Below are 18,996 nucleotides of genomic sequence, written 5' to 3'. Positions count from 1 at the left end.
TACAGTGGAACCTCTAGGTTTTTTGAGAAACAACCAACAGTCGGTTCTGTTGGATCATCTGGATCCATGAAAAAGAAATGGTACAAGAAAGAGAAGGGAAAGAAGAAAGAAATTGCTACTGTTGGACAGGGATCAATCAAGAAGATAGGAAAGAAGACTGAAAAGAAACCTAAAAACTAGTTAACTTGTTTTAATTGTGACAAGAAAGGTCACTTCGCTCAGGAATGCACTGAGCCAAAAAAGGTAAATATATAAGTGTCTTATTTTCCTGAGCATTTTGTTGCTAGTTCAGTATTATTAACTAATTCTTATCCTTTGTGGATTAGAGATTTGGGAGCAACCAACCATGTAGCTCGGGAACAAGTTATATTTATTGAGTATCATCAGGTACTAGCTAGTAACAAATGGATCTATGTAGGAAACAATGCAAGAGTTGAAGTCAAAGGAATCAACGCTTGCAAACTCAACCTTCGTGGTGGTAGTGTTTTATTTCTACATGATGTCCTGTATGCTCCTAAAATTTGACGAAATCTTATTTTTGTTACATGTCTTCTTGATTTAAGGTACTATATTAATTTTTACAGCCAATGTTTGAACTTAAAATTGACTCAGTGTTAATCAGATATGATTTTTTAACAAATGGTTTTATGGTTCTTGAAGTAGAACCAGATGCCAATTGTGCAATTGAAGGTTATTTTTCAAACATTGCTCTAGCTAGTAATGTAAATATAACTGATGAGGTTTGGCATGCTAGATTAGGAAATATATGACAAGAATGTATGAATCGATTGGCTAGAGAGGGTCTATTGGGCACTCAAGCTAAGATTCACTTATCTATATGTGAGCATTGTCTTGCTGGAAAAGCAACTAGGAAACCATTTGGTAAGACTATTAGATCTGAATCACCATTACAAATAATTCATTCGGATATTTGTGGTCTAATGAATGTGAAGACTAGACATGGAGCTTCCTATTTCATTACATTTATTGATGATTTCTCTCGATCCGGTTATGTGTATTTGATTTCTCACAAATCTGAAACATTGGATTGCTTCATTTGTTATAAAAATGAAGTTGATAATCAAACGGAACGTAAAATTAAGACTTTACACACTGATCGTGGAAGGAAATATTTGTCTGATATGTTTAAGATAATATGTAATGACAGAGAGATTATAAGATAGCTAATAATCCCTGGAACTCCATAGCAAAATGGAGTAGCTGAAAGAATAAATATGACTCTTCTTAAAATGCTTAGGTCTATGATGACGCGGGCTAATTTGCCAATATCCTATTGAGGAGATGCATTATTAACTGCAATCTATATACTTAACAAAGTGCACAGGCAGAAAATCAGATTTAAGTAATCTGAGACTCTGGGGGCAGCTGCTTATATTCATGAGAGTTCTCACAAATATGAAAAACTAGGACCTAAGGATAAGAAATATATCTTTATTAGATATCATGAGATCTCCAAAGGTTCTATTTTCATAGGTGAGCAACTAGATGGAACCATCTCCGAAATAAATTCGAGAGATGCGACATTTCTCAAAATAGAGTTCCTAATCAGAGGTAATTTTGATTAAAAAAAAAAAGTTTCTCTATTTGAGGAGGATGAGATATTATCAACAAGAGAGGTGTCAAAAGGGATGTTTGAGTCTAGTCAACCAAGTGAGAGTGATATGTTGAGTCATGAGTTGACTTCTTAATAGTCTAACTTATGAAGAGACGTTCTTAAAATCAAACCTAAGAAGAGGTTTGATATCAAAAATGAGGCATTGATAACACTTCTAATTGACAATGACGAACCTGAATAGGAAGCATTGGGATGTAGAGTAAGAGAAAAAATGGAAAGTTGCAATGGTTGAAGAGATGGAATCGATGAGAAAGAATCAAGTTTGGGATTATAGGTATATCTTCCTCTGGGCCGAAGGACTATTGGGAATAAGTTGATTCTCAAAATCAAGAGGAAAGAAGATCGATCAATTAATTGATACAAAACTCGACTAGTTGCAAAAGAATATACCCAAATGGAGAATATTATTTTTGAAGAGAAGTTGAGTACATCTTAGGAGTGAAGATTATGAAAGATTGATCAAAAAAACTTTTGGGATTGTCTCAAAAGGCTTATATTGCTAAGATATTACAACACTTTAATATGTCTGATTGCAACATTGTATCCCAAGACTCCAAAAGAAATAGGCAAAATGAAGGTAATATCATATGTCAATTCTATTGATAGTTTAATGTACACTATATTGTGTATTCATCTGAAATAAGCTATGGTGTTGGCTATCATGTTGACAACAGATTATGCATCTACTTTTAAGGATTTAAGATGAGCCTAAATGGCTACACAGATACAGATTGGACAGAAGATCTTGATGACAGAAGATCTACATCTGACTATACCTTCTTACTAAATGGTGGCGTCATCTCATGGAATAGAAAGAAGCAGGTTTATGTAGCCGTGTTGACAATGGAAGTTGTGTGGCTTGGCTTGTGTAGCCTTGTCGACAAAAGAAGCTATATGGCTAGGCTTGTGTAGCATTGTCGACAATGGAAGTTGTGTGGCTTGTGTTGGATTGAGAAGCGCTAGAGGGGGGGGGTGAATAGCGCTCGTGGATTTCACTCGGTTTGGAATCATAACTCGTTCGATTAAACACTTGAGTAACGCAGCGGAATAAGAGAGAAAAACAACACAAACACGAGGGTATTTACATCGTTCGGAGCCGAGCTCGACTCCTACTTGAAGGCCCGTGATCCTTAATCGCTTACCGTGGGCAACAACTAATAGCTCGAATAGAATTACAAGTGAAGTACAATAATCAATAAGAAATGATTAAATTATACTGACGACAATATGAATAACTGAAGATTTGAGTCCGGGTCGGGTCGTCGCAGACTCGGGAGGATCGTGTCGTTAGCACTAGTCGTAGAAGGATTGCTTGGAATGAGTTGTTAAGAACTGCTGGTCTTATAAAGGGTGTTCAAGGTGCCTTGAAAGCCATCCAAGGCACCTCCATGCCGGGCCGAGTCACCGAGATAGGGTTGAACTAGTCAACCTTATCAGTTCAAGGCACCTTCTTTGCTCTCCAGCCTTCATCCATCAGTCAAGGCGCCTTGAACTTCCTGGCGCCTCACATGCAGACCAGCATCCTTTTGCACCCGGCACCAGCTCCATGGGCCTCTCATATATTTATCCAAGACTTAACCTTGTTCTCATACACAAGACATGTTAGATACAAAACATAAACATATCCAAAACAAAAGTTATCACATATAATATCATAAATATGAAGTTTGACATCATTCGGACTATTCGTGCGACTTGGATTTCCAACGAAAACCCTAGTGGGCAGCTCATGCCTCTGTTCCACGGGCCTCTAAGTCCTCACCTACTCCCTCGGGATTTACCTATTGCCGGTCGATCCTCTAGATCGACCGACTTTGCTCGGTGCTCGATGCTTGGACTTTCGCTTGACTTCCGCTTCGGCCATGTCGATTTCCTGCGCGACACCAGGACTTTCCATCTAGGGTTACCCCCCCCCCTAGGACTTTTGCCTGAAGCACTCGACCCACCAAGACTTTCCGCATAGGGTTACCACCCCTTATGACCTAGGGTTCCACCCCCTAGGGTTTTTACCTTGCCTAACCACAGTTAGGGCTTTTGCCTAAGTACACTTAGGACTTTCCTGTAATCTCATTCAGACTGTTAGATCACCACACACCTTAACTTTGAATCCTTTGCCATTATCAAAACTCAGGTTCGATCGTCGGATGCTTCCCGCACCAATAGCTTGCGCATCAGTTGTGCAACAGTCTGTTTGGTTGAAAAGGTTCCTGAAGCATTTGAAGATTGTTGAGGACAGTGGGAGTCGTGTTACAGTGTACTGTAACGATCAAGCTGAGGATCCTAAATATCACAGCAAATGCAAGCATATAGAATTCATAATTTTGTAAGGGATATTGTGGATAAGAAAATAATAATTCTTGAGTATATCCCTACACATACGATGCTTGCAGATCTTTTTACTAAGTCATTGACTAAAGAGTCATTTCAAGGATATGAGAAGTTTTTGTGACTTCGTAAAATGTAACATGTTGTAAAATGGCATGATCTATTCAGTGTATATATTGTTACATTTTGAATTAAAGTCTCGATGAGCATGTTGGCAGATTGAGATTGGTCCACTCACATGGACAATCATCTCTATTTGTTAAGTATAAATAGAGGTAAGACCGTTACTTATGGGATAACTTATGTAGCTGTGAATAGAGACATGCCTATAAGTTAAGGTCGCCTTGATAATTGTATCAAGATGAGATCATTTATATAATGATCGGAGTAAATGTACCACTATTTACTGAATCTGTTTAAAGGCTAGATTGGAAATCATTTATGTAATTCAGGATTAGACATTAGGTATGTCTAGATCGAAATCTGTATGATGTTAAAATTTAAGAAAAAAATATGCTCTTTTTAGTAAAGAGAATAACATCATAGCATGTGATTCAAACCGCGCATGCTATGGTGACAAGGAGGGTAGTAGGAGAATGAATCCCTACTTCTCTACTATGTGAGACCTTTAAGATTATAAGTTAATCTCAATTTTACCCTAAGTGGCTTTTTAGCTGTCTATTTAAAGTTATAATCAATGTCTGCTACTTTAGTATGTTTCCTATTCGCTATGGATGATTCGGTCTATGGAGAATAACTAGGAAAGTGACTGATTAAAATGAATAGATTCTACCTAAAAAGGAAGATTAGATAGATTTACATCTTTTGATGTTATTCACTAGTCGACCCATTTCTATTATGTATAGAAATGATTGTGAATGTTGAATATGGAACATGCTCTTGACATAATAGTCATTATGATATATTAGAGATGTTCATATTGATGTAAATGACGATTATTTAATATAGGTAAAAAGCAAGACATGGATATCTCTTAGATAATTGTTGTGTGTCACTGGGAGATTGGATATTTCTTGGGTAACGGATATGTTCCGCCAGGAGAGAGACTATGTGTCATAATGAGAGTGTCTCTAATTCATTTGGAAGAGCAGCTAAGTAATGTGTAACAACTTTGTTAGCATTGATCACTTAAAGAGTAGCTATGTAAGGTGCAATAATCTTCTTAGCAATAATTCTCAGTGTGCTTGCTGTCGCACAAACCATTTTTCCTAATGTATGAAATGAATGTTCTTATTTAGTCTTTGTGACTAATTAATTTTGCTCTGATCTTCGTAATTTGATCGTCAAATAGTCTATATAACTTAATCGGTCTTTGTGACCAATTAATGTTTGGCTTTGAGATTGTGACATGATCACCTTATAGTCTATGTGATTAACATGGTCTATGTGACCAATTAACCTTTAAGGATTGACTTGAACGAGTAGGAGATGTTGGTGTTAAGAAAGTGAAAGGATGCCTTTTCCCCTTCATCTTCCAACCCTTTCACCTTCCTCTATTAATGGAGATAGAGGAAGAGTCATCTTCCACTATATAAAAGAGCGCCCAAGGCAATTGGTGTATGACGAGAAAGGAATGCATGCATCAGGAAAAGGTTGTTGCGTTATGTATGCAAATGAGATCAAAGCACAACAGAAGTGCTGTCAGAATTCTACCGAGACTATGTGTCTTGCAAAGAAGGAGAACATCCATTAGAGAGGGATTTGGTTTGTGAACCATAAAGGGTTTTTCAATTTTGTGATCGTTCTTTCGACTGTATGTCCTACCGTCACCGATTGTAGATCTACAGGAGATCGCTGTAAGTGTTTAATTGTTTTGTGCAATTATTATACAATTCCTACATCTTCTTCATCAAATATGACATCCCGGCTGATGATTGTCTTCCCAGTATTTATATTGTATAACTTATACCCTTTTGAGTTAGTATTATAATCAATAAAAATGAACCTCTTACTTTTATCATTCAATTTACTTTTTTGCTTTGTCAGACACATGAACATGGGCTATACTCCCAAAAACTCTTAGATGAGAAATCCTAGGCTTCCTTCCGCTGCATGCTTCTTGTGGTGTCTTGCCCCACACACTCGTTGGTAATCGGTTAGATAAATATATTGCACATACAACCGCTTCTGTCCAAAGTGTTGGTTAGTCCTAGGAAGACCGTACCGGTTCCACTGTACAAAAATTTTGTACAAGTGTCGAACCTTTCCTAAATAACCTATTGTGTTCTTTAGAAGTTAAATTAGGAATCGCAGACGAAACTTAGCATCATTGATTCCAAATTTAACTTATCTGTTCTTGATGGTTTAGATTTGGATCGTAAGCGGAACTTAACACTATTGATCCAAAACCACCTATGTTATTAATTTCATTAAATATTAATTTCCAAAACTGCATGGCGAGGCACATGACCTTCTTGGATATGGGAGCAACCACCACCGCCTAGACAAAGCCTTTTAAGGAAAACTAATATTTAATTTCCTTAAATAACTCTAAGTTAACCAAAAAGAACAATCGAATCACAAATTCAAAAAATAAAGAAAAAAAATACAAATTCGAAACAAATCTGAAAACTCTAGAATCATATGCCTCTTGTATTTGGTATTTTCAAAAATAACTATACAAAGAAAACTAGTATGATGCGGAAAACAATTACTAGTATACCTTTCTTTGTTAGCAAATAATCTCTTGATCTTCTACCGTATTCCTCTTCTTATCCCGGACGTTGTGTGGGCAATGATCTACCGAGATGAGAATCCACCTAAGCCACCTTTTTCTCCAAGCAAGATTCGGCCACCACATAAACTCCAAGAGATGTGAGGTTCGGCCACCACCACCAAGCTCCAAGGGATGCTAGAAACAAAGCCTCCTTTCTCTCCTTCTTCTCCTAGCTAGAACCGGCCACCACGGACTTCTCTTGTGTTGATGCCGCCGGCCACAAAGGAGGAAGAGAAGAGAAGGAGAAGAGACCCTAGGGCCGGCCACACCAAGGAGGAAAAGAGAGGAAGAAAATAGAATAGAGTCGTTAGCCATGAAGACACCTCTACCCCCTCTTTTATAATCCTTGGTCTTGGAAAATAAGGAAATTTAAATAAAAACTTCCTTAATTCTTTTGCCTTGAAAAAGAAAATTTAATTGATTTAAAATCAATTTCTCTTTTCTTAAACAACATGGTCGGCCACTTTAATCTCCAAAACAAGGAGAGTTTTAATTAACACAAGAATTAAAACTTCCTAATTTGTTTTCGGAAATTTATAAAAAATTTCTCCAATAATTTTTCCCTTCATGGTGATTTGTAAAAAGGAAATTTTATAAATTAAAATCTTTCTTTTAAACATGTGGATGATTTCCAAAAAGGAAAATTATCTCTAAAAATTAAAATCTCCTTTCAATCTACAAATAAGGAAAGATATCAAATCTTTTCTTAATCTTTTGTAGAAACTTATAAAAGGGATTATTTAATTTTTTAAACTCTCTTTTAAATCATGAACATGGTTAAAAAGGGAAAGTTTTCTTAAAATTAAAATTCATCTTTCAATCTACAAATAAGGAAAGATTTCAAATCTCTTCTTAATTTTTTGTAGAAAGCTATAAAAGGAAAGATTTAAATTTTAAACTCTCTCTTAAAACCATGATATTCACATTAAGAAAAAAATTTAAATAAAAATAAAATTCCTTTTAACTTGGCTCAATCCTTTTGATCTTGGTCGGCCCTAGCTTGGGTTTCAAGCTATCTTGGCCGGCCCCATTAGGATGGGTAAGAAGGTGGGCATAGGTGGGTATAATTCTTTATATACAAGAGGCTACGATAGGGGCCGAGAGGAGGAATTAGTTTTGGTCTCCTGATGAAATTAAGCTTCCCGTGTTCGCCCCAAACACACAACTTAACTTCATTAATAATAATTCATACCACTAAAGAATTATTATTGAACTACCGCACAAATCCCAAATTATATTTTGGGCTCATTCTTATTATGAGTGTGTTAGTCTCCCTGTGTTTAAAATGTCGAATGTCCACTAATTAAATGAGTTACTGACAACTCACTTAATTAATATCTTAACCCAAGAGTAGTACCACTCAACCTCATCGGTATGTGACTAAGTCCACTGCGGGTTTAACATGACAATCATATATGAGCTCTCGGAGACATTCTCAACCTAGATTACTAGGACACAGTTTCCTTCTAATACACACTATAAGTAATATCATTTCCCAACTTATCGGGCTTATTGATTTATCGAGCTAAATCTCACTCATTGATAAGTCAAAGAAATAAATACTAAATATATGTGTTTGTTATTATATTAGGATTAAGAGACACTAAGGTTTAGTTCTTTTATCAAGTCAGTATAAAAAGAACTTACCTAAAATGGTTCTACTCAATACACTTAGAGTGTACTAGTGTAATTTATTAGCCAAGATAAACTAATACCTAATTACACTACGACTATTCCAATGGTTTGTTCCTTTCCATCTTAGTCGTGAGCAACTGTTTATAATTTATAAAGAACTAATAACATGATCTTCTGTGTGTGACACCACACACCATGTTATCTACAATATAAATTAATTGAACAACTACACTTAACAAATAAATGTAGGTATTTGACCATTGTGATTCTTTATTTCTAAACAAATGTTTATACAAAAGCTAGGCTTTTAGTATATACTCTAAAACAAAGTTCCTTTGGTAGCCTCTTACTTTTAAGAATGCTCCTTGCCATGTCAAGAATGGTTCGATTCTTTCTTTCCGCCACTCCATTTTGTTGAGGGGATCCTGGAACTGTCAGAGGTTATCATATTCCGTTGGATTCACAGAATTCTTGAAATTCTTTTGAGGTAAATTCTCCTCCTCTATCAAATCGTATAGTTTTAATCTCAAGACCGCTCTCCTTTTCTATAATAGCTTTAAATTTCTTGAATATGTCGAAAACCTCTGATTTTTTAATTCAAGAAATACACCCAAGTTTTTCGAGAAAAGTCATATGTGAAAAGAATGAAATAGTTACTCATACCAAGTGAACTTGGCTTTATCAAACCACAAACATCAATGTGTATAATTCAAGTGGCTTTTGGGCTCTTGAACTTGACTCCTTTAGAAAACCTTTTCTAAATTGCTTCCTAAGTAGACATGTTTCACATAATTGATCAGGATGTTTGATGCAAAGTAGTCCTCTCACCATATCCCTCATTGAAAGCAATTCTAGTCCTCCGAAATTGAGATGCTCAAATCTAAGATGTCATAGCCAAGTAGTGTCTTTATAACAAGCTTTGAGATAATTGACAACATCATTTAGAATATTAAGCAAGAATATTCTATTTCTTGTTATAAGTACCTTAGTGATCCGGCGGTCAGAACGGGGGACCCCCATTCTGAGGGGTCCAAAGCCAAAAAGAAGTGGCCGGCCGGATAAGCGAGACCGACGGTGAATATTTGGCAATGGCGCCCCAGGCAAAGTTGGGGTTCAAATAATCGAAACAATGTCAAAAACAAGGCCGATCCTCCCAGTTTCAAGCATGGCGGACGAGGCGAGAGGCAGTGAGGCGTGCCGCCCACCGTAGCGGATGGTTGGGCCCAATCCCCGCAGACCCCGGGCCGGCGGTGGGTAAAGGAGAGCAGGAACAATCATAGTCCATAGTCCGGCCAGGCAAGTCGGCTTGTACCCTCTAGACAATAAATTTGTTGTCCCTCCCAGTAGGGATTATGCGGGCGGGGTCATGCGTTACGACAACACATACGAAATACACTTTCTTTACTCTATATAAAGCATTGCGGACGGTTGGCCTTACCGACTATATGCGGTCCGCCGAACCCTTCCCGGCCCAGACACATTGATCGTGGAGACCACAAGAACTGGGACTTGAGGTCAGGGTGGAACAACATTCCGTCTTGGGCCGACCGACATCCGGTCGTTTGGCGCAAGGCAGTCCCCCGCGCGTGCTTACCGCACATACGTTCAGAAAGACAGCCCCATTGGCAATTCGAGCCCCCGTCATCCGCGGCAAGGGTGCCGCGACCCTGCATCAGCACTCTCGAGGCTCCTTACAACATGGCAGCCTCATCTCGCCTGAGGGAACTGGCGCGCCTGATCAGATAAGATAAGGGCAGATAAGGGCAGGAGACTACGGACGAAAAGGCAGGCGATGGTGCAAAGGCGTCGACGAACCGAGCAACATCGTCACGCCTCGGGTCGAGGTACAAGGCCAAGCACACGCTGTACACGCCTCATTCCAGCCCCTGTCGCAAATCAGCCAGACGATCTCTCGATTCATGGAGATAAATGCCAGAATGCCTGGCTTAAAAGGGACGGAAAGGAAGCCCTGCCGCAGTGGCCAGGACGACCTCGGAGGCTATCGGAGAGATCCTTAGCCATCCTCCGCCAAGCCTCTGTGCCTCCACGACGACAGAGTAGTGTATAATGGACACCTGCCAGATGATAATGCGTCGATAACTATAACGCCTTACTCATCAATACCGGTATGGAGTAAAGTGTTGAGTTTTCTCCACCTCCGGATCGGCCAGCGATGGTTTGGAGGTTCTTGACCGGATCCATCACCCGGCCTATGACTCGAACGGCCTTCCTCCATTTTTGCAAGCCGGCCGGTAGGCGCACAGAGTGTACGGTTAACATTCAACAAGCAAGAGATCCGCTTATACATCCGCGCGATTGAAAGTGGCGGCGGACATTCCATAGCCCGCCAGAAACATGATGAATGCCTCACACACAAGGCCTGAGTGGATGGGGTTTTTCCGACTCAAGGCATACGATTACGATCACATGCTCCATGACGATACATCAACGTGGAAGAGGCGAAGGTGCCACAAGCATGGCGGACAGCGACGGTCTCGGACTAGACGTATTGACTCATGCCGTAGCTCCTTAGTGACCAGAGGCGTCGATCCGATCCCCACGCAGTCCCCATGCAAGGTGGGTGCCTTCACCTCAAGTGGCCTCATGCCGCCGAGGACGATACAACACAGGTTATCAAGTAAAAGGTCTTCCATGGCATCTTCACCCTTTAATGGACGGACACAGCTTCCTCCACGACAGGGTGGAGGAGAACGGTCTCCGATTCGGTGGTAAGCAGTAGGCCTTGGAAGAACGACACAGAACAAACTCATGCTTCCAGATGGCCGAGGCGGAGAAAGCCGCGCCAGAAGCGAGGATGTAATCCCGCCCATTCTCAATACTCTGCCAGCGAGATCGAGCGCTGCCGCGAGCGTCCGGTACGACGCTAGAAAGAAAGAGAGGGCAGCCCCCTTTAGATTCATTCAGCGTCAACGAGAACGTAGGTTCCGGAGGGGTTTCGACTTGGACAGAGACTCCACGACTGCGGCGTGGTCAAATTATTCGGTCGGTGTGGCGATATACGCGATTTGTTTGTGACCCGTGGCCCGTAAACACGCGATCAGAATATCATAATACTTGCCAGACCCGGGTCTGAGTGCTCGCTGAGGTTTCTGAGGGCCGCTTCCAGAATTTGACCTCCGGCCTCAGCTCTGTGGGCCGCTCGGGGGAGCCGCCGCTCGGACAAAACCGCTTACAAACTGTTGGAGTCGACTCTGACTCCTCTCCACGGCGTTATTTGGCCGACTCGGCGAGGTCGCGTTATCTTGAAGGGTTCTCCGGTGAGTAAAATGCGTAAGTACAGGTCGGCACTGGCTGATGTCGAGAAGATCAAAAGCCGTATCCGCCGCGAAGGCCCGGATCAACCCGGCGAGAGAAGCCACCCTGCTTATGTCGAAAGAAAGAAGGAGGTGCCAATTACCTGGCTCTGCCGATTATCATTGGCGACGCTCCGATTTTGCAAGATCCGGTCCGATAGCCAAGGATCTTTACAGTCAAATCTGTCGAGTCGGATGCAAACCCAATTGGAAACTGGCGGTGCGGTTCCGATATCATTGGCCTGATGGAGAGTTGCTGTCGGCTGATGGGACGATAAGCCGACGCCGCCGATTTGCAAATACTGAAGACCAGAGATTTTCCGGATACGAAAAGGCCGGAAGCCGCGGAAAAGCAGTGAGGTGCGCTCGACCGTGTGGTTATGCAGCTGTAGTCTGCAGCAGCAACAAGTGGAGAGGTGTGCATAGATTTGATCTCAGCAAGTCACCCGAAGATTTTATCTACGGAGATCATCCGTACTCGGTGAAATGCCGGGGAATCTATATGCTCGGCTCTATGGGCTATCACGAGCAGCGGTGAAGATCAAGAAAAACCCCAGACCCACATTTGCTATAATGCGTTGATTCGTTAAAGGGCCACGGTAGTCCATTGATGAAGTATTGAGCAAGTGGATCGTGAATCGACATGGAATCTAGAAGTTTATGTGGACGACATGTGGACTATTCCACTTCTTCATCTCTTGAGGATATGGAAGAAACCTTCCAACAGCACCGCTGGATCAAGCTAAATCCCGAACCTTGTAATGCAAGCAAAAGCGGCTGGGTTCAGCATACATAGATAAACCGCCCGGGGCATCGCAAATCGGCACCAAGAAGGTGAAACTCTGATATGCGCGAGAAAATCTGAGAGTGTAGGCTTCGACCTGCCGCCGATAATGCCCATTCATCTCAGCCGTCCGAGCCTCCGCGCTTTTCAATCTTGAAGCTACAATCACTGGAAGAATGTGATCGAGCATTCCAAGATTCTTCCGGTATTATCCAAGCCGACTATTGGTGAACCACTTTGTATTTATCTATCCTCTGATTGTGACGCCAAGATGACGGTTGCGGCGACGAGCGTTCGTGCTCTTATCACATTTAAAAGATCTTTGAATCTCGCTCACCATGCGCCTCTTTGCTCGCCCGCTATTCGTGCTTGCGAGGTCATATTTCGATACCATACCATCATATCAAAACCAATAGCCGGGCCGTAATGAATATGAATCGAATCCGTAGGCCCGGCAGCTCATCAAATGTGACGGAGTTAAGTGGTTGAACATCACTAAACCAGCCGCCAGCATTTGATGGATTGTATCAAAGGCAACCTTGGCAACCTTGGCCGTGCCGAGCCGGAAGCTTGCGAGGCAGCCACTCGGCATCGCGCCGATGCGTGATTGATCCAAGGCGGAAGCTCGAAAGAACGGAAGTGGATGGGTCCCTCAAGTATGGAAGGTTGATGGGGCACGGATATAGAGATATTAGTCCGAATGCGATCATATCTCCGTGGAACATGCATGCAATATAAAGCTGCATAGGCCTAACATGCCCTTTGCTTTGAGAGAATCCACGCCTTCTTCATGGTTGGTCACCAAGTGCCTACTCCTTTACAGCGCTTGTATGCAAGCCTAGCCCACGGACGCAGGCTTTAACAAAGAGGTGATTGATGGGCAAGCTTCGAGGTCTCAACTTGGGTGGCTTTGGTGGCCCCGACCTGATGTGCGACGCGGACACCCATATGACGTAGAGGTTGACTCTCTCTGTCACCATCACCCGATGCCCAACCTCTAAGAAGCCGCGATCGCTTTACTTTCTCAGACTTTCTCACGGTTCCTGTGAATCGGTCCCACACACATCGTACATTAGGATCGGATCGACAGTCGTCTGGAAGAAGGACGAGCTCTTGTAGCGCTTTTATGCCGTTGCGCCGTTCAACCAGCCTCTCATGGCCATCAATGGGAAATAGATATTGTCATCACAGTTCCGTATGGCCAATTCCTCATGCCGAGCCGAAAATTTTGGCTAGTCGATTAATGCTAGGGCCGGTCGAGCCGCTACGAAGGCAGCCCAGGCCGGTTACCAACAGACGAACGGATTCCGCAGAATTTATCGGTACAACGATACGTTCGCATCCTCGGACACGAACAGATGCCGATTGGTTTCCCACCAGCACGGTCAACCAACAATATTCTTGGGAAAGTCCAGGCTGACAATGGGCGGCAATTCCGGGTATTGTAAATCGTGCCAAGCTTGGTATTGCGAACGACCGGCAAGTTGATCGAGGAGTAGCGAAGTAACGAAATGGAAATAAATTCTTACGAGGGAGGGAGGAGAGTTCAAGTCGTTTCATGCCTTAGCCGAGCCCAAGCGAAGACGCCGAAGCGACCACCCGAGCTGGCCATGAAGGTGGCGGTTATGGTCGCCGAGCAAGCAACAACGCAAACGGAGGAACGTGGTCGACGCGAACGTTAGTCCGGATTTGGTCGCGTCATACTGCCCGGAAGCGATGCGAGACATCAGCCGTGTCGAATATTCTGGTCTATAAGCAAGCGTGAGGCACGACAGCTGAGCAAACTCACCCCTTCTTATTGAAAAGCTCGCGGCGCAATTATCCTGAAGCCGGATATTATATTTGGATGAAGATGCCGCCTTACCCATGCAATGAATATCGAAATCCCGAGGTCGCCCAGAGGTAATGTTCTGTACGTGAGCCGTATGTCCGGATGTCGAAGGGTTCCGAGGGGTTGAGCATCCGCGAGAGTTAAAGCCAAGAGGTCGAGCGCCGAGTTCCCGTTGGAGCTGTCCTCCTCGAAGGTTGCGTCATATTTAAAGCGTCGAGGCCGGAGGCCGTCGGACCGCAGCTGGCTTAACGCAATATCGAGGCACGGGCCGCTCGTCGAGCCGAGTAGCTAGACGGGCCGTCGACTCGACATCTATAAATCCGTCGAATGCGGGTCAGTCTCAGTTAGCTCGTTATTACCGTTAAATAAGGGGTCTATAGTCGTCGGCCGGAGGTCAGTCGAACGTAACGCTAAATATCGAGGGCAAGCCAATATAGGCCCCGAAGCCGTCGAGCCGAGTTCGGACGCGTTAGGCGTTAAATGTCGACGCCGTGCGATAAACGGGTTTATAAACGAAGGCCCGCCGGCCGAGTCCGAGAGCGAGGCGCGTCCGCTTAAAAAAAGAGCCGAAGGCCGGCGCAAGCGGCCGCTGCATAATCGTCCGAGGCGAAACCCGGTTAAAATCGAGACTTAAAGCCGAGAGAGCTATAAGCGGAAGGCCGTCGTCGAAGACCGACAGCTCGACGTATGTCGACGGAGCTTCTAAGGCGAGCGAGGTCGTCGCGACGTTACGCTAAATATCGGCCGGGCCGCATACGGCTTATGGCGTCGGTAAGGAAGCCTCGAGCCAAGGCTTAATGTCGAGCAGGCAGGGCGCGCTCTATCATACGGCCGGGCCATCCGCATAAAGACCGGGAGCCGGCTCCGTTTAATGTCCGGACATCTAATCGAGCAGCCTCAGACCCGCTAGGAAATGAAGGGGCGAAGACCGATAGAGACTCATCGAGAGGCTCGACTATATGTCGAGCGAAGCACCGTCCGCGGCTTGGGCTCCGTTAGTCGAGCAGCCGTCCCGGCTACCGTCGACTCCGTTAATAATATCGGTCTGCGAAGGCGGGCACGCGCAAATTCTCTAAATATCCGCGGCGAAGACTGAAGGACTATCTAATGCCCGCCGTTTATAAACGCTGAAGCCCGAAGCAAGCGAGGCGAGCTATAGATACCGGGTGAAAACAGCTCTAGCCGGCCGAAGGGTCCGCCAAGTTTACGGCTATCGAGAGGGAGAGACGACGCCGAGGCCCCCCGCGGAAGGCGCCGCCGACGCAGTTATAAATATCGAGGAGCCTTATAAACGCCTGGAGAGTCCGGCCGCGGCGGCGCAAAATAGGGAGAGCGGTGACGAGGCTCTCCGTCTCATCGAGCCCGAGCTATAAGCGGGACCGGAAGGCGTGACTCAGACGGCGTTATAAAGGAGATAAACGCCCAGGCGTCGACTAAGCGACGTTAAATATCCTTATATAAACCGTCGGACGGATAAAATTATAAAACGAGGCCTTCTATAGGCCGGCAGAGAAATTGACATCTATGGCGTCGGTAATCTGACCTACGAGCGAAAGAGGTACGAATGGCCGCCAACGACGATGAAAGACAGATTAAAGTGGCTGCTGCTGAGAGTTGCGCCATCGACATTAAGAACGTTACTCTCGACTTGAGATGTGCCGTTTGAGGATTTTACAACAACAGGCAGGAAAGGAAAAAAAGATTATAGTGGAAAATATTCTTGCCAAAACAAAATTGAAGGAAAGGAAAAGGTTATCTATTAAGCACAGGGCTAACCAAAAAAGCTACTGACTGAAGTTGGGCGAGCGGCTGAAAACAGGAAGGAAAGATTATCTATTAAAGCTTATCAGTTGGGCTATCACGTTATCACCGAATCACGATTCGGAATATGGGCGGGCGAGTGCATACCGCTAGCGGTGCCCTTGTCTTGATAATCCATCCGCCGCCTGTTGTGATGAGGATATCTTCCGGGCTTCTCTCGAAATCCTTGACGGATCGCCTTACCGAGCAACCACTAACCAGGCACTCTCTTGATATTCTTTTATGGGCGGCGCTGCGCTGGCCACCTCCATCAAATTTTGGAAATTACGTCAAATCTCAAGAGACGATCGTAACGCTTCCTTTCCTGTGGCGTAAGAGCATCAGATCCTTGTCGCTTGTTCTTCGGGCCTCTCGATCTCCACCTTCATTGATCCATGTCGCTGATGGCCCGCCGCCCAGTGACGCCGAGTCGGTGATCCCTGATATCCTTATCTCGTTGTTTGACCATCGCTTCGAGCCGAACGACCTTGCTCGGGCCTTCTCTAGAGCGGTCGTCGATTGTCTGCTGTCCCCCGCGGCCTTGAGTTTTTTCAATTCATCTCCGTCCGGGCGGCCTCTTGCAACCGAATTATCCTCCTAGCGGCACCTTCATAGATTAACCTTAACAAGGTTAGTTCTTCATTTAGCCTAAAAGTGAATTTACAGTGTTAAGAACAGTGAACAGTAGCAGAGTGAGCTTAATTCGAACAAAGAACAAAGGAAAAGAGGCATCATGAAGGTGCTAACGCTGAACAAAGATAGCCGAGGAGCATTGCATTTTCCCGCTAGCTGGCTTTGCAAGCAGAGAGGCTTTTATCGTACCCTTCCTTTGCAGCCCACAGGTTCCTCCTCGTGCGCGTCTCGCGTGAACACTTTGGCCGCCTCGAGAAGGGTTAACGGCATGAGCGCTGTGTCGCCTTACATCCTGTCGAGTGGCCCAGGCTCCACCGACGAGGAAGACTAACGCCCATGCGCGCTGGCACGAGTCAAGGATCCGGGGCTTGGCACCTGAGAGCCATGAGAGAAACCGTCCCGAGCAAGCCCGAGCCGCCCGCCGGCCGGTGCTTCAAGTAGGGAACCGCCGCAACGTGCCCCGGCGAGCATGCTCATCACGATCGTCGTCCAGTTGAGTGATGGTCCGGGCTGCGGCGCTGAGTAGCCATCATCGACTTTTTGCCCGTGCCGAGCTGCGTTCAGCCTAGGCGAGGAGGAGAGGGTGAGTAGCCGGCCCTGGCTTGGTCCTGGTCCCCACATAATTCGGATGATGGATTGGATCAAGGCGGACCCCGCCTCTGCCACACTCAATTTTTCACTTCTGAGCTGCTTCGGTGCCTAGCTGTAGCGCATACATTCTACCGAAAGCTTAAACAGAATTAGAACAAAAGGAGGATGAGATGAGAACACTATCCATCTTTATGAAGATCGGTGGATCGTACGTGCAAGGACCGACTAAATAAAAAGGCCGTGACCATATAGTTCTCCGAGTCAGGACTTGCGTTCAGCGAGTGCGACGTTGGATCGAAGCCTCGCATCGGCCATGGTCAGAGCGAGCCATAGATAGAAAATGCTCCTTCATGTTTGTGAGTTTTCGTGGCATATATCGAAGAATGGACTAAACCTAACCTATCCTAAATTGAACTGGAATTGTTCACTGCTTTTTGGGATAAATCTTGGGAGGGCTTATCACTTTCGTGACCTCTTATGAGTTCTAACTAGTTCGACGCGGAGTTGGGACGCGATAAGTAGTCGCAACTGATAGAGGCGTTGCAGAGTTCGGTCAAAAAATTTATATTGTTGGTCGAAAAAGAACCGTACCGTAGTTTAGTCGTTAGTGGCGACGGCGCCGTGGCTAATACTATTTGGTGGTTTCTGAAGGAATGTAGAGGCGGGGAGGCGGTCTCGTAACTCGAAAGCGACCTCTCACAGTATAGTCCCGGTCATAAAGACTTCGGGGCCGGCTTCAACAAGAATAGAATACGGGACCACAGGTTCGGATCAAGGAATTGGAGGAGGTTCAGCCGTGAGCGACAAGATTCAAAGGAATGTTAGGGAAACGAAGGAGCTTCGCAATGAGGTCGGCGGGGCACAGGAGTTAAAGAAAGAAGGTTGAGGCGAGGTTGCTTGGAGGTTGGGAAGTCATGAGGTCTTAGGAGCAGGCGGAGGAGGATGAAGCCAGTAAGGACGAACATCGAGAGTATCGAGGTCATCATCCGATAACTGCTCATTTCAAACGGTCCGTCATCACAACCCTCCGGCTCTCATTTTCCCATCGTCCCATCGGATATGCCGTCATTTCCCATCAAAATATCATACCGACAAATGCCGTTCGCCAATGGAGATGGCACGTTTCAGTAGTTCAACACAATAGGCGGCAGGCGTGTGGCCGTAGTAGAGGGGAGACAACTGGACATAGGATTCCAAAGAGAACACTACAGAGCGCTGAGATTATCTGCATGCGGATGGTAGTGCTACTCCGCCGGCCTACGAACGCAAAGGCCTAGCATCATGACTACGGCCCAGTTCGGTCTCCTCTTCCCCGACTACTAGACTCGGGGAGAGCAAGTGATCCGAGTCAACGAGACCCCATTTGGGGGTTATGCCGGGGAGTCAAAATATGGGCCGACGACAGCCGGCACCTCGGACCAACCGCGGTGAATATGCACGAGGTAAGGCCCGGAAGCACTAAAGTGGCTGAATCGAACAATGTCGGCGGCGGAGCGAAGGCACGGGAAGTCTCTAGTTTGCGATGTGCAAAGGCGTTTAGCGAAGCGACTTGACGCTTCCGGGGCCGAGTGAAGATAGAAGGATGAAGCTGCCCCGACGATGGTCGGCTGCCGGGACGCCGCCGCCAGTAAAGATGAAGGAACAGAACAGAACATCTTCGTTCACCGATGCCAAGTCGTCTATGTCGGACTGATCTCTCTCCCGACAGCA

At 44.8% G+C, this 18,996-nt stretch overlaps 1 pseudogene; it reads right to left on the bottom strand.

Moving 5' to 3' along the window:
• Positions 1-9,978, bottom strand: part of LOC121979657 — a 45,509-nt pseudogene extending 35,531 nt beyond the window's left edge.
• Positions 9,979-18,996: the final 9,018 nt, after the last annotated feature.

The sequence above is a fragment of the Zingiber officinale genome, chromosome 5A (assembly GCF_018446385.1).
Source record: "Zingiber officinale cultivar Zhangliang chromosome 5A, Zo_v1.1, whole genome shotgun sequence".
Classification (NCBI taxonomy): Eukaryota; Viridiplantae; Streptophyta; class Magnoliopsida; order Zingiberales; family Zingiberaceae; genus Zingiber; species Zingiber officinale.
This window is presented reverse-complemented; position numbering and strand designations above follow the sequence as displayed.